The 17,258-nt window shown below is 37.1% G+C and overlaps 1 pseudogene; it reads right to left on the bottom strand.

The window, feature by feature from the left end:
• Positions 1-451: 451 nt before the first annotated feature.
• Positions 452-1,727, bottom strand: LOC106979493 (40S ribosomal protein S4-like; annotated as a pseudogene).
• Positions 1,728-17,258: the final 15,531 nt, after the last annotated feature.

The following is a 17,258-nucleotide window of genomic DNA, read 5'->3' on the forward strand; positions in this document are numbered from 1 at the left end:
GCTCTGTCTCTGTCTCTCAGAAATAAATAAAACACTAAGAAAATTAAAATAAAAAGGATGATTCGACAAGAGAATGATTCTGAGCAACAAAGAGTAACTTATACAACCTGGAAAAAGAGTAGCGCCTTTGGAATCAGCACTTCTGCAGAAGTGGAAGACAGAGATTGTGGCTGAAAGTGAAGTTTTATGCGTCTGGCTAAAAGACTAGCACCGAAGTCAGACATCTAATATTAATGGAAGAAAAAGCTTGGAGTGTGTTTGAGAATTTTGGATTCTTGGTTAAAGTGCTTTGGTATAAACTTGAAGCACATAAGGTAATGAATTTAAGGAAGGTCACTTTGAATCTGCACAACTGGCAAGATACTTCATCTCTTGAGGAGTTTTTGTTTTTCTTTTCTGTGCCGTTATCTTTAATTAATCCCCCACCCCCCCGCCAAGGGCTCTCCAAACATCACCAAAAGATCATTTTACCCATTGCTTTGGCCACCAGTCTCTTTCTTTCTTCAATAATGGTGAAGTGGACACCTTTCCCTTAGTTAAGAGAAATCGATGGTTTGTTGTGTTTTCCACTAACAAGACTTTTGGAAAGCCAGGTAAGCAAAGCTATTATCATTGGCATCTTTTACACCAACCACATCCAGAGAGGCATGATGTCTATGTGGTGATTACATAAATTCTTCCCAGTGTCCCACAGGTTACCAGTGTCAAATTTGATGAAATTGATAATCTTACCAATCTCTAAATTAATCTGAGTGCTGTAGTTCACCTTGCTGAGGGGATAAGGGTAGAAGATAATGGGAGTATCATGGGTCCTCAGATAAGGGATTCTTTTTGTGTCCACAAAGATCTTTCTTACTCTACACAACTGTACTTTGCTCCTCAGGCAAGATATAATGAACAGCAGAGACTCTTGGTGTCATAGATCAGATGATGATTCTCTCTGGTCTTGTCAATGCTGATAACATCCATATTACCCGAAGGCTTAGTTTTATCAGTTTAGACTTTGCCATCATTTTTTTTTCCCTAGCATAGCATTATATATAGATAGGCAGATGTATACCTATATAGGTAAATAAGTAGATAAATATCTATATCTATAACTATTTATATATATATATGCATCGATTTAGATATATAGATATAGGTATATCGCAAACTCAAAGCTCTCATAGACTAAGGTAATAGGGTGATGTGGCAACTTAGATTCAGCAAAACAATTTTAATTTTCACATTAAGTTAATGTGGTAAATTTGAGTTTTATTGCTTTTAAGTATTTACGATAGAGTTTGTAAGTTTGATTTGACTTTATTATTATATAAAATGTATAAGCTTGAGAAATCTATAATTAGGTTTATGGACACTGTGATTCACATGTGAGTATTCCTTTCTTCTGACCTCACTCCCCAAAGGGAAAACTATTTGCTCACTTAGCTCACTTCTATTTCCTACTCTCCCTGGCACTGCAGACAACTGGAAAAACCAGCACTATTGTGGTGTAGCCCAGCTGACTTGGTCCACCAATCTTAATGAACTACCACATGCAAATCTTTACATTATCTCCTATCAGGGCATACTTAAGTCTGTTATTTAAGAAAATTTTGATAGACATTCTCTCAGCTGTAGAGACTGGTGGATAGACAAGGGGCAAGCACACTGGTCAGATTGTCTAGCATCCAATGCCTTGGGGCTACTACATGCCTCAGATGCTCTTTGGGACCACAAGCCATAGCTCCACTAGGCACACAATGTACTTGAGGAGTTTTATATGACCTTTGGAGAAATCATCAAAGAAGAAATAATCTACCTCAGTGATTTCCAAAGTAGACAAAACGTCTATTTTAGAAAAAGTTACACAGCAGACAATATGTTAGCAAGGAGGAAAGAAGTATAGAGGGTTTAAAAAGCTTTAAAGTGTTGGTGTTCCAAATGGAAGAGTTTAAAGTAATCTTAGTCTCTTTGGGCTTGAGGGCAAGAGGGGTCTTTCTTGTTGGATGGAAAGGCATATTTAGTTTGGTATGAGTGGAGCATCAGGCATTTACTGGGGAGAGCAGAGGAAGAGGCTAAAAGTGAGGAAGCCAGGTCAGGAGGGACCAGTATTCAATACTGGGCATCCATAAAACTTCTGCTAAATCTCAGTGTGACATTTTGTGTAAATGGAATATCCACCAAGTATCTATAACTAAATATTTATTTATAATCTCATGAGTTTCTTTTTTAAGATTCTTCCATTATTCCCAAGCGTCATGCTTTTTTTTTTAAGAAACTAATTCTTCTCAGAGGAAATACTCCATTTTCTTGTCAATAAAAAGAAAATTCTTTTTAAACCTTCTCAGTACAATTTCATTAATGGTGAAATATAGAATAGTATGCTAACTGGTCATTTACTTTTTTTATGTTCAGAGACAAAATTGCTAATCAATCATGCCTATGCTTGGCAAAACTTAAATACCAGGGATATTGGTTTGTTAATGGAATAAATCTTCTAGTAATTATCAGATCTCAGAATCACTTATTACTGTCTACCACAAAATGCTAAATATAGCATTTCCTTCCTTCTATAGGAAAAAGTGATAAATGTTTTAGACCACACAGAAAGAAGAGTTTGCTGTGATTTTTAGGTATATTCCCACATTTAATGATAAAAACAGAAAGCAATTTAAGAACATTTTCCATGTGTGTCCAAAATGCAAGGCACAATATCCTCTTTATAAAAGAGCTGGTGGTTACTGATGTCTGAAATGGGCAGTTCATTTGTATCTGTGTGTAGAGAAGTTTGTGTGGGTCCATGCACACATACACTCAATGAGCATACCAGAAATTCAACATTGTTTTTATTTGTGCATTTTTGGAAATGCAATGTATTCCCATAGGTAGCAGTACTTTCCCCCTGGCTTCTGCATACACAAGGCATCCATTACATCACGACAGCCATTTGATTCCTCCCAAAGGATGCAAAGAAAATGACCAAACAACACAGGTGCATAAAATCATGTGAATTCTCCAGCAGTGTGTGGAACATAGGAAAAAACTCAGAAGTTATTGCAACAGCATTTTCCCGATAACTGCAATTGCAATTCACAAAGCGGGAAATATCTAGGCGGGATTGTCTATGTCTTGAGAGAGACAGAGGCAGTTATTTCTTATGGGTGATTATCAGTTAAGACTTACTAGATTTACAGATTTTGGCTATGAATTCAGTGGCTACTTTCAAAACAATCATTCTTTTTTGGAGGGTGGTGACAAGAATGTCAATTTTTTCAGCCCCTCTTTGACTCTACTTTGCTCCACGGTTTATCACCACTAGTGAATGAAACTAGACAGTAAGAGATGTTTTGAGAGTGTTCCATCTTTTGACAAGGTAAAGTGAAATATTACATGATTCTGTATCATGAGTGAGATTTTGATTGTGGCTACACAACTCGAAGATGAAATGTCTTGTTCTGTTTTTGTTCTAAGTCTCTTATTTCTTATTTATATTGACTTCCAAGACACAAATAAGAGAGTGAAAAGAACAAATACATTCCCTGGAAGGTTTTTCTGAGCATTCAACCAAAGACCCAAAAGGTAATAGCAGAAACCAGGTTGAAAAGAAACAAGGAGGAAATGGTAGAAAGTTCTGCAAAAACAATTAAGGACTGTGATCATCTAAAGGCTATATCAAAGAGTCGGTATAAAGCCTAGAAGTAGCCTGCATTGTGCAAGGGAATAAATAAATGTTTTGCAAATAGGTGTCATTCATTGGCAGTTTCAGGAAGCTCCAGGGCTGGTTGGAGATGGTTTAGGCATTAGGCCACTTTTCCATGAAATGATTCTAGCAGCTTTCAAGATGTGAGAGATGATCTATTATTTTTGTATAGAAGCAAACTCTGATTTATTAGGGAGAGTATAGGTTGGGAAAGTGACCACCCATGTTTTCCTTTTTATCTCTTTTTCCAGATGTATTTTGTGTTTGCATTCTGTTGCTCTAGTGAATTGGACTATAATTTTGCAAAAATTTTCACCCGTCATAACATACAATGTTTATACAAAACTTTTTCTCTAGAAACCCTAAAGCACCTTTCAGACCTTAAGTGACAAATTTGCATCAAAATCTAGTTAGGAGGGAAGAGTCATTGTCAGTAAATAATAACTCATAGAATTCTTTGTAGCAGAGTGGTTTATTTTTTCCTGGGCCTCCCCTGCTTATTTGTGTAGAAAATTTTAATTCTCATTTCTAAATGCAGAAATTTAAACAGTAACAGACATGTCAAATCAGTTCAAGTAAGGCCAACATGGATCTGAAGTTTGGTCAGTTTAATTTTTGGCTATTCCTCAATTTAGTTTAAACCACAGTTATCACTGATCCGTTCAGTTGCATAACTCATTCAACTGAAGAATGTTCATTTCTCCATGCCACACAAGAAGAGCTGGCTGAACTTTCTCAGAAATGGAGGTGCCGTGGACAGTAACATGGGCAGGGTCAAGGGGTAGGGTAACACGTTTCTAACAAGAAATGTGCCACAAAAGCAGAGAATAGAAACCTCTGAACTGTTTCTCAGAATTGTTCTTAAGATGTAATTGCTATGCTATTTTATGCTATGCAGATAAATACTTCAGATACATATTCTCCTATATGAAAAAAAATTGAGTTTTTTATTTTGGTAAAAACTGACAATGTCCCAAGTATTCTAGAAAGAACTCTTTGGAATTCTGTGCTTAGGAATGAGGAAAAATATCTAAACTCTACATTTTACATGTACTTAGAACAGTCAGGGTAGAATAAAAGGGTCAGTCTCATTTTAAACCGTTTTTTGACTAAGTTTACATCATTAGTGTATCATTGGATTTGCCTATTCTCAGTATATATTGGGAAGTTCCTGGACTAAATGAAGTGATGGGGGGGGGGATTTCAGGATAAAATATCCCTGACTTTGAACAATATACAAATGTGTATATTCTTAGATGCTTTGTTAGCACAATAATTCTCTAGTACATTTGTAACTCACTTAAAGAGTCTAGCGAATAAGATGTCACAAAGCTAAATACTATTCTCATGGCGCAAAAATGTAGATATTAATGATGTGTTTTATGTTTTCAGTGTTTTTTTTCCATAATAATTGCAGTGTGTGAGTAGCTCTGGTTAAAGAGGTAACTTAGCATGGAACAGAGGGCAAGTCTTTTTCCTATCTCTGTCATCCCAATAAGCTAACCATACCTTGCTACATCGGCTGGTCTGCAGGTTTCATCCCCTCCAAGACTTTACCCTTGACTTTGTTGCACTTACTGTATTAGACTTTAAGTCCCAAAAGGCACCTGAAACATGTTGAGTTTCACTGCTGTATCCCTAGTACCCACCCAAGTGCCTATTACGTAGTCAATTCCCAGTATAGTTATGGACAGGAAGGAGGAAGGGAGGAAATGAGGAAAAGAAGAGGTGGAAGAGGGAGAGTTCTACAGTAAGTGCACATTGTGACCAAACTGGACGCAGTAGCTCCCATAGTCATAGATCTTCTCCTGTGTTGCATGTTGTTTGATTCATCCTGTTCTTAAGGTGACCATAACTAGGAAGCCAGTCATCATTTTAAACATTGGATCCCAGCAAATATCCACCTGTGTGATTTGGTAGTGATGTTTCATAAAATTCAGTGCTCAGAGCCTTTGAATTCTTCTGCCTCAGGACATTTTTCCTTTTTTAATAAATTTCCTTGAAAAGGAGCATACCGTTTCTGACTGCAAACACTAAGTAACACTGCATACTTTCTGTGTTCAGAGTGGTTTCATGCTGAAATCCTGGATTCAGTGAGAACAATGCCTATTTCATGTTAATGACACATATGCACATAAAGGCAGTCCCACTGACTGAAAAGAAATAGGAAGATAATCTAGTTGTGAAAGAATTAGAGGACTGGGGGGGAGAGGGACTCTCCTGCATGAACCCCTTGCTCTCTACCCTCTTGGTGCACCTGCTGCAGAACAGTCTTCTTATAAGGGTTCTTCTTATTTCCACTGTAGGAAGCCCCCCCTGTGTTTCTGGCAGTGCTGAAGATTAGGTGAGAAGTCCTGGTTCCCTGAGTTATCATGTATTACTTGAGTATGCACCGTAAGTGCCTGCTGGGCTCTCTGCTCACTGTGGAAGTTTGAATTGGCTCAGGCTGCATTCATAGTGTTGCCAGGGAAGATCAGCTGGTTCACGGCTGCAAGGTCTTTAGGGTGCATTTCCTGTAGTGAATTCTCCTTTATCAAGCAATTGGTCCTTAAACTATTAATTTAAAAAAAAAGTCATCTTGCTAGTATTTCATAGTTTATTAGACTTAGAGGATATTGACACACGCTAAGAAAGCTTACACAAAGACATTAAATTAATTACCACTTTTTTTAAAGCTTATTTATTTTGAGAGAGAGAGAGAGAGAGAGAGAGAGTGTGTGTGTGTGTGTGTGTGTGTGTGTGTATGTGTGTGTGCGTTGGGGAGGGGCAGAGAGAGAGGGAAAGAAAGAGAATCCCAAGCAAGCTCTGCACCACCAGGGCAGAGCCTGACCATGGGGCTTGAATTCACAAACTGTGAGATCATGACCTGAACCAAAACCAAGAGTTGGATGCTCAGCTGACAGCTACTATCTTACACCACACAAAAAATATCAACCCAAAATGGATTAAAGACTTGAATAGAAGACATGAAGCTACAAACCCTTAGGAGAAAACATAGGTGGTAAGCTCCTTAACATCTGTCTTGATGATGATGATTTTAAAGCAAAGGCAATAAAAGCAAAAATAAACAAGTGGGACAACACCAAATAAACAAACAAAAAGTGCACAACAAAGGAACCCATCAACAAAATGAAAAAGCAACCTATTAAATGGGAAAAATATTGGCGAATCACACATCTAATAAGGGGTTAATATCCAAAATATAGAAGGAGTTCATACAAGTCAACAACAAAAGAACAATCTAAGTAAAAGATGGGAAGAGAACCAAACAGACATTTTTCTGAAGATAATATACTAATGGGCAACAGGCACATGAAAAAGTATTCCACATCACTAATAGCAAAATGCAAGTCAAAGCCACAATGAGATATTACACCTGTTAGAACGACTCTTATCAAAAAAACAAGACATAACAAGTGTTGGCAAGGATGTGGAGAAAAGGGAGCCCTTGTGCACTTTTTCTGGGAATGTAAATTGATGCAGCCACTTCGGAAAAAAATTACAGAGGTTCCTCAAAAAATTAAAAATAGAACTACTATATGTTCCAGCAATTTCACTTTGGGGTATTTATCTGAAGGAAATGAAAGCACTAACTCAAAAATATCTATACTCCCATGTTCACCACAACATTATTTACAATAGCCAAGATATGGAAACAACCTGCATTGGCACTGATGGATGAATGGATAAAGAAAATGTGATGTGTATCACGTATCTGATGGAATACTATACGGCCATTAAAACGAAGGAAATCCTGCCATTTGCGACAGCATGGATGAACCTAGAGGGTATTATGCTAAGTGAAAAAAGTCAGACAGAGAAGGACAAATACCATATGATTTCACTTACATGTGGCATCTTAAAAACAAAAACAAAACTCATGAATACAGGGAGCAGATTAGTCATTGCCAGAGATGGAGGGTGGGAAAAGTAGGTGATGCAGGTAAAATTTCCAGTTATAAAAAAAAATGTCATGGGGAAGTAATGTATAGCATGGAGACTATAGTTAATAATATAATAAATATAATATAATATAATATAATATAATATAATATAATATAACGATATATATTAATATATAATAATGTAAAATGGTATAATAATAAAACTGTGTCTTTGAAAGTAGCCAAGAGAGTAGATCTTAAAAATTCTCGTCACAAGAAACAATATTGTAACTATGTGAGGTGGTGTATATTAACTACACTCCTCATTTGGTGGTGATCATTTCACAATATATACAAATATTGAATCATTCTATTGTACACCTGGAACTAATACGTTATATGTCAATTATACCACAAGAAAATTTTTTTAATATTTATTTATTTTTGAGAGAGGGAGAGCGCTAGCGGGGGGAAGGCAGAGAGAGAGGGAGATAGAATCTGAAGCAGGCTCCAGGCTCTGAGCTGTCTGCACAGAGCCTGATGTGGGGCTTGAACTCATGATCTGCAAGACCATGACCTGAGCCAAACCAGGACGCTTAACTGACTGAGCCACCCAGGTGTCCTCCACAAGGCATTTTTAAAAAATAAATCAAAATGACAGATGGCCCTCAAGAACAACAACAAAAGCAGAAAAGTGGAACGTGACTTCACATTTTGAACATTAATCAAGCTGTATGTTTATGATTTGTGAAAATTTCCACATGTGTGTTATCCCTCCGTAAAAACTTATTTTAAAATATTTCTATTAAAGATACTGCTTTGCAGTGAGAGGGAACTTATCCTCATTAGAGGTATTTTAAGCATATGATGGACAAGCAGTTGGTAGAAAATCTAAACATTTTTTAGTAGATTGGACTTTTGGGCTTCCTTTTACCTTAGAGTTTATCATTTTCTGATGCTAGGCTAAAATTTTCCACTATGTTTACTCATTCTTCATACGACTTGGTTTCCTATCTGTCTACCACCCTGACCAGTTTCTTCTGAAGGCAGATGGTTCTCTAGGAACAGAACTTTCAGCTTTTTTTGTTCTAATTACTATGCTATGTCCCCAGATTCTCTGAAATTTTACTGAAGTGTTTTGATACATCTGCTGTGGGTCTTTGGTGAGACAGTTCTCAGTAGCAGAAAAGTACGAGCCCATTCACCCTTCATGTGCTTGTTTCTTTGCCTCACTTTCCAAGCTGGGCCAACTGTTCAGTGTGTCAGGACTGCCGTTGATGTGTTACTTGTTACCTCAGTCCCTTTACTTTTGTGCATGCAGAAGGAATACTAACAGAAATGGAAAACAAATGAAAAGTTAAAAGGAAAGAAGACGAAGCACAAACACAAGCAGAAAAAAATCCTCTTCTTATAAAGTGAAGCAAGAAGTGCTTGATGGAGTAAGCCACAGCACAGAATCCAAAGTGCTGTGAAGTTGAGTAAATCTAAAGGGAGAACAAACTAGGACAGAGGACGGTTCGCAAGAGGCCATGGTAGACTACAAGGTCAGAGTACCACTAAACTCTAAAATCTTGCTAGGAAGCTTCTAAGAAAGCCTGAAATATAAACAGCATGCATCAAAAACAAAACAGAGTTCAGGAATCGTCCTGAAGACAGGGTGATGAAAAGCAGTTTACACCTTTATGTGCAAGTTGGGGTTTCAAAGGAAAAATAAGATACACTCAGAGAGGGAGGCAAACCATAAGAGACTCTTAAACATAGAACAAACAGAGGGTGGCTGGAGGGGTGTTGGGTGTGGAGATGGGATAAATGGGTGATGGGCACCAAGTAGGACACTTGGGATCAGCACGGGGTGTCATATGTCAGGGGTGAATCACTGGGTTCTACTCCTGCAGCCAAGACTACACTGTCTATTAATTACTGGAATTTAAATTTTTAAAAAAGTATATAAATACATACATACATACATACAGGCAGTTAACATGTCAAAAGAGAGAGAGAGAGAGAAAGAGAGAGAGGTGCCATGCATTGTAACAGCTGTTAGTGAGTATCCGGAACATAGCTCTTGTTTATAAATACTGTGGACCACTTTTGTCTTCTATGAGGTTTTCCTATATACAGACAGTAGAAGCCCCCACTCCCTTTTTGTTTTGGTTTAAATGGATTTCTGTCACTTGCAACCAAAAGAGCACTGCTACTCAAATTGGCAAGTGTGTGACACAACAAACTTGGAGAAAATATGGAACTGACTCATGAGGGCTGGAAGTGTGGAGCGCTTTCCCATTCCAGAGTGAAAATCTGTAAGTCCTCAGAAACAATAACCTGATCTTTGTCTTGGATCAGAATATTGTGCTCTTTGGGCTGAAAGTGTAAGAACTTTGTGGTAAGTTGTTAGTTTAGAATAGATTACTGAATATTTCTGATGGCCTCCATTGACATATTTCAAAGAGACCAGAGGTTCCTGTCCACCGTTACTTTGCTGAAAAACAGAATCAGAAACAATAGGATAAGTAGGTAACTTTGTTATGAGGAAGATCTGAAACTACTTAAGATCAGAGCTTCATTCATCATTCTGAGCTGCATTGTTAATATAGTGTTTTCTAATAGCCCCTGCTTCTGATGCTAAGGATAACATAGGATTGTGGTTTGAAAAATGAATATACAGAAAAAGAGGAGGTGAATCAGAGAACCCCAATTTCACAGGCTCTTGCTCCTCCTACCCCACAAAGCACATCTTGCTAATTGCTATAGTACATAGTGCCTTCTAGAGCTATGATAAAATAGTAGCCATTAGCCACATGAGGCTATGTAAATACAAATTAGTTAAAATTGAATGAAATTAAAAATTAGGTCCTCAATGGTACTAATCACTTTTCAAGTGCTCAGTAGCCACGTGTCCAGTGCCCACCATATTGGACAGCACAAAATAAGAACATTTCTATAGGAAGTTGTATTAGACAGCTCTGAGCTAGAACAAGTTTGTTTATGAGGAAATATTTTCTGCTGCCCCAAGCCAGTCTATCAAGCTTTATTTATGCTCCAAGGTTGATAACTTTAAGCAGAAATTAGGAGATTGGACATAGTCTCTTGAGTCTGTAGTTCATCCTAGGTTAGACTATAAGATTTCCTATATTGATAATTAACAAGAGTTTGATGACAAAGATAGTGAGCAGTAGTCACTTAAATTCTTAGGGTAGTATATGATCAAAAGGACTCTCAAGATTGAAAAAAAAGATGACTGTGTTTCCCAGACTCTTAAGTAATTTATAGTCACCAAAATTACCACCAAATGAATTGAACAACTAAGTTAGGACAACCCCAAGAGAGTACTACAAAGCTTCTTTAATGGCTGCTCCTAAAAAATGCAGTGGAAAGCTTCCCAGAAAATTGATATGAGGAGGTCCAAATTGACTAATTATAGGATTTATCAATCGTCAAAGAACTTGGTGACTCATCCAATGTTCATTTTGTTTAATGTTTTAAATGTGAACATTCACCACCACCATCTTCCCCACCACCACCATTATATATTGGACTGCACTGGGAGAGAAGGCAAAGTCCATATATTTTGTGTTCTTCAAGAGCCATGTCTGGGTCTGATGGAGCCAACTAGAGAAGGAATCCTGAGTTGCTGAACTTATAATGGCTATAACAGTTCTGTAATGAACAAAATACAATCCTGAGTTGTCTCATTTTAATTGGTTTGAGTAGATTTGGGGTTCTATATGGAACAGGTGAATCATATTAAGCAAGGGCTCATTAGGAATTGAGTATGAAAAGGAGGAAATGCAGGTGATATAGGCAACCATAAAATTATAGTGGGAGTTTTTTTAGTTGTGGAAAATTCCAGGTTTGGTTCTAGTATCTCTCCATTATCTGATATATTTTTCTTTTTTTACAACATGGCCCCAATTCCTGGCTTTAGAAGATTGGCTAAGCAAGTACTTATCTTAAAACTCTTCCCAGAGTCTACCTTGTAGCCAGAGATCAGTCTAAGTATGAACACCTGACCCAGGCATGATGAAATGAAATATAAAAGTCAAAAATGTGATGATAACAATCCATCAGGGAAAAGAATATTGGATTAGGAGTAAGGAAAGTCAAGTTCTAGTCATAATTCTGTCAGTATATTCGGCCTGAAACAAGTCATTTTATCTCCCTGGACATAAGTTTCTTCATATGTAAAAATGACAATTTGGTACTAAAAATACCACTATTTCCCAATGTGTCTTCTGTGGAATGTTAATGAGCACCATACAAAAAAAAATTGTGTTGGTCAGATCTATGTTTACCAGTGTTTCTTTGCAATAAGACTTCTCAGAACATTTAATTTTAATAATGTGCATTGTGAATCTTCAGAAAGACCTAAAGATGCAGTTTCTTTGATATCATACCACTTTTTCCCCATGGAACCTTCAGGAGACAGTGTTTCCATGGAAGACATTTTGATAAATGTAGCTTCAGATCTTTTCTGAGATCTTTCTGCCTCATGATACCATGGATTTCATGATCAACATTCACTAGCTTATGGGACAGCCCAGGGGGGAAGAGACCTTTTAATGTTGGGCCTATGTAGTTTGAAAACAGCCCCTTCGTTCAGTCAGAAGTCTTGTAAGGCACCCAGATGTGTTGCTCGCACACTGCCAAACAGGCAGCTTGACTGGATTTTTGTTCAAATCAGACGAGCCTGTTGGCATTGAGTAGACACAGAGAGAGTGTGCATTCCTGGGCTCCTTTTCCATTAGCCACGCAGCAGCTGAAGCTCATGGCTAAACTGTTCTTCATCTTAACTGGGCATGTGTCCAGAACAGAAAAGGGAACAGAAGGAGCGTTACACTCCCCCTTTGGATCTGAAGGACAGCAAGCTACTACCCATTTTTAACTAAAGGAATACTAGAGCATGTATGCAGGATTCCAACATTTGGAGAAATGTGAAAGGTCATCTCACCCAGCTACTCACTGAATACTTGACTTCTTTTTGCCACTGTGTTAGACATTTCCATCGACAGGAAGCACACCAACTATAAAGCAAACCAATGCACTTAAAGAGACTTAATAGTCAGAAAAGGCTCCTTTATTTTGGGCTACAATGTGACTCCCTGTGGGTTTCACCTGCTGGTTTAGTTCTACCTTGTGGAGTCGTTCGGAATGAGTGTGTGCTCCTCTTCCGTGACAGCCATGAAAACCAAAAGCTGGGTCACCTTGTAGTTCTGAAGATCAGATAAAATTCCAGTGAGACTTCTTTGAAACTGTTCAATGGCATGACAAACACATATAGAACATTAGGTTTAGTGTGTTTTACTAAACATACTCATATCTTTGAGTACACAAATTCTTGCTTAGGTCGGTGGATAACTATAACTAATTGTATGCAATGTATATAACTTAATGCTTTTGCTAGCATCTGAGTAAATAGTATAATTGACTTTGAGCAAGAAGATAGACATTTTCAAATATATATGCAGCAGCTGAAATAAAACCCTACGCTGGCGGTGAGTTATTGTCTGAAGGTGAACCATATAATAAGCTCTGTAATGGCCAGTGGGTGAAGCAGTCAGAGGAGGGGACTTGCAAGGATTTGATACAGGGCAGTGTTTGATCTGTTGCCAGCTTGGTCACAGATATCGATTACAGTAAGTTCTATGAGATATGCATATCATTAACTTAGTAACATAATATTTTGGTCTCGGTGGTGTTTCTCTTCAGTGTATAAATGTTGCTAACATGTGTTTCTGCCAGTGAGAGAGATTTTTTTAGGTGAATCACCATAAAACTTGGGGGGAGTAAAGAGTTTTCAAATGTTTTAACTACAGAAACTAGACATGCATTAATCAATCCTTTTGAAGTTCTTCATGAATCACTTTGTGCCCTAATGAACTTGAAAAAAAAAAAAGCCTAAATGCCTATGGTTACATTTAAGAGTTGTTCATTTGATTAAAACTCTTCTCAAGACCCCAAATGCTAGCAAAATAGCAAGTTAAATGTCTCTAGAATCTTCAGTTTGACAAATTCTATTTCTTCTGTTCAGAGGAGAATTCAGCATATTTTGAGCATGTCCTGAGGAAAACTTAGGCCAAATGATTCTTCTTTCTGTTTCAACCATTTTAAGAGATCATCTTTATAGAATCAATTCTGTTATCTCAGAAAGGGGTTCTTTGTTATCATCTTAAGTAACTTACCTCAAACTGCCATGCCATTTATTAGAGCACTTTTCACTAATGATTTATCAGAGATAAAAATTACTCTTTACACCAAGAAATTTGTATACTTCCTAAGAGATATTTTGAAGTAAAAAAATCTTGCAGACTCTTTTGTCTTCTTTTTTCAGAAACTGAATTTTGTTTTTTGGCATGGGAATGAAAACATCCCTTAAAATTACCAACAGTGACCTGAAAAAAATATAATATATATAATAAATATATCTGTTTAATAAGTATATTAAATAGATAATAAATAAATGTATAAAATAAGTATTATATAAAAAGCAACATGTACCTAAAAGTTGAATAGGTCTTCATCATTATCTGTGAAATTTCCATCCAATGCAGGAATATAGAGTTCCTGACAGATAAATATCCAATCTTCTTCCCTCCCTTCTTTCCTTCTTTCCTTTCTTCCATTCATCTGTTAAGTTGATACATATAGATAGATGATGGATGGATGGATGGATGGATGGATGGATGGATGGATAGATAGATAGATAGAAAGACAGACATAAATTTGAGTGTCTGTTTCCCAAGCCCCCACAGGGCACCATAGTGAGGGCAGATGTTCATTTGAACATTTACCAGGGTTCTACCATAGGGAAGGAACCTTGAAAGTGTGAAACTCAAAACTTACATAGGATGGTTGGTACATGAGTCCATCATGTCTTCCAGAAAGTTCTTCACTCTGAAATGTAAATAAATTTTCTCTGGGAGGAAAGGAGAAATTTTCTGGGTTGTTACTACCCTGGAATGTAAGCAAATGGTTCTAGGGTAGTTAAGTCCTGACATTTACTCCAAACACTATCTCTCACTTCTATCTCTCACGTTTTCTTTTCTTTCTTTCTTTTTTTTTTAATGTTTATTTATTTATTTTGAGAGAGAAAGAGATAGAAAGCAGGGGAGGGGCAGATAGAGAGGGAGAGAGAGAGAATCCCAAGAAGGCTCCACGCTGTCAGCGCAGAGCCTGAAGCAGGGCTCGAACTCATTAACCATGAGATCACGGCCTGAACCGAAACCAAGAGCCGGATGCTCAACCCACTAAGCCACCCAGGTGCCTCTCTCACATGTTTTGTATTCAGTCAGCCTTCAACCAATTTTATGAGTATTCTGTCTCAGATAGCTTGGATGATGCAGAAACATGGAAATATTCATGTGTCCAAACTACATCCATTCATCCATGCCACCAAAGGCGCTTGAGCTCCTTATTGGTCTTCTTCTACATGTAAACATACTACATATATTAAAGGTATAGAAACATTAAACACAGCCGTTGCCCTCCGGATATTCACAATATGGAGTTTGTTTCCTCCAATCCACAGTGTGAATGTGAAGGCAGAGGGGTTATTTATCACCTCATAATGTAATTCATTACATTTTTGAAATGTTCACATTGTTAACAAGTTCTTTGTTACAGTAAATATAAGTCTAGTTCTCTGTAATTTCAGCTTACTTATTGTTCTTTTTAGGCCCACTAGAGTAACTAAAAAAAACAAATTCTAGCTCTACTGGTAGCAAGTCAGCTATTTGAAGATCTTAAAAAATGTTCACTCTCCCTCACCCAAATATTTTCTCTTCTATGCTAAACATCTCAAACATCTCTAGATTATTGAACTGCTTCTTTTTTTATTAGTAAAGCTTATTTAAGTGTTTCTTATTAAAAATAATTTCTAGGCATTTCACCATCCTGGTTATTTTTTCCAATATGCCCTAGTTTGTCAATGATCCACTTAAAATATGTATCTTAAAAAAAGATTTCAGGCGTTTTCTGACCAATGCTAGATACAGAAATGAAACGATTGCTTCCTTTTATCTGCCTATGACACACCTATCTTGACAGACTATCACTCTACTAAATTGCTCTTCAGAGCTGCCTTTTTAATGATTAAACAGATTATTTATAAAGCATCTTATCTCTATTCAGAAATAGTTTGATAATAACCATTCCGAAATAGTAAAAAGATGTTATTCAGAATTGTTATTCTGCTCAAGTTATTCTTGATGATAGTTCACCATAATTCAAACATATGTACTTCTTCATCGGTTCATCTGTTGAACAGAAAGTTGCTTATGAGTATTGATTGATCCAGCTTAATTCTACTCCTAATATAACTGGACCAAATATAGTTATTCCAGTTATCAAGTTAACCCTATTGAATATATTCACGGTTGAAAATTATGTGTATTTTTTAAACAAAACATTCAAATTTATTTTCTCTTTGTTTAATCTGTTTAATTTTTAAAAAATATTTATTTGTTTTTGAGAGAGAGCGAGAGAGCATGAGCAGGGGGAAGGGCAGAGAAAGAGGGAGACGCAGAAGCTGAAGCAAGCTCCAGGCTCCGAGCTGTCAACCTAGAACCCGATGTGGGGCTCGAACTCACAAACTGCAAGATCATGACCTGAGCCAAAGTTGGAGGTGCCCCTATGTTTAATCCGATTTTATGAAAAGATGATGTAATAATTTAGGTTTGAATCCAGTTTTCTGTTCATAGGAGAAATGTAAGTCCATTTAAGGTAAATTGAATATAAAAATTACTCTGAGATTATGGAAAAATACTTCAAACCCATTGACACAAAGATTTAGGATTTACTCAACAACAAATATTTATAAAATACTTGTATGTTCAGCACACTGTTTTGGGGAGTGGGGATATAGAGAAAAATCTCTGCCATCATGGAGTTTACCTTCTAGTGATGGAGACACTAGATAAAATAAAGTGAATTGCATGTTAGATAATGAAAAATGTTAAGGAGTGGGGGCGCCTGGGTGGCTTGGTCAGTTGAGCGACCAACTTCGGCTCAGGTCATGATCTCATAATTCGTGAGTTCGAGCCCCATGTTGGGCTTGATGCTGACAGCTTGGAGCCTGGAGCCTACTTCTGGATTCTGTGTCTCCCTCTCTCTCTGCCCCTCTCCTGCTCATGATGTGTCTCTCTTTGTCTCTCAAAAATAAATAAATGTTAAAAAATTTATTTTTAATTAAAAAATGTTAAGGGGGAAAACTGAAGCAGAGAAGAGAGATAGAAAGGTAGAAGTTGGCTGTGGCAAATTGAAATTTTAGAGAGGTTCAAAGATCTGGAAGCTCTCATCGTGATGTTGGCTTAAATTTCAAATTACAGATCCCTTTGAAATTAAAGAAATGATTTTAGGGTATTTTCTTTAATAATTTGATTTGCTGTTGATGTTGGGTTTTCAATTCAGAAGTTCTCTTTTGTCTAGTCTTTCTTTTCCTCCATCCTCACCAACTCTGACATTATAAGACACAGTTCACGTGGGAAAATCTAAGGTCCCCGTTTGACGGTAATTCTTAACAATTTTGCAAGTGGACACAAGTCACACTAGAAAAAACATCTCAGTCCAAGAAAGCAAGAATGTGTAAAATCTGACAACTTGGAATTAAAATGAGGAAATCCCAGATGTTCTGAGGCTGTTTGTGTTTAGCCATGACAACATGAAATTGATTCAGAAGCGTTTGTCGTTATTTT

Source organism: Acinonyx jubatus, chromosome E4, assembly GCF_027475565.1.
Source record: "Acinonyx jubatus isolate Ajub_Pintada_27869175 chromosome E4, VMU_Ajub_asm_v1.0, whole genome shotgun sequence".
Taxonomy (NCBI): Eukaryota; Metazoa; Chordata; class Mammalia; order Carnivora; family Felidae; genus Acinonyx; species Acinonyx jubatus.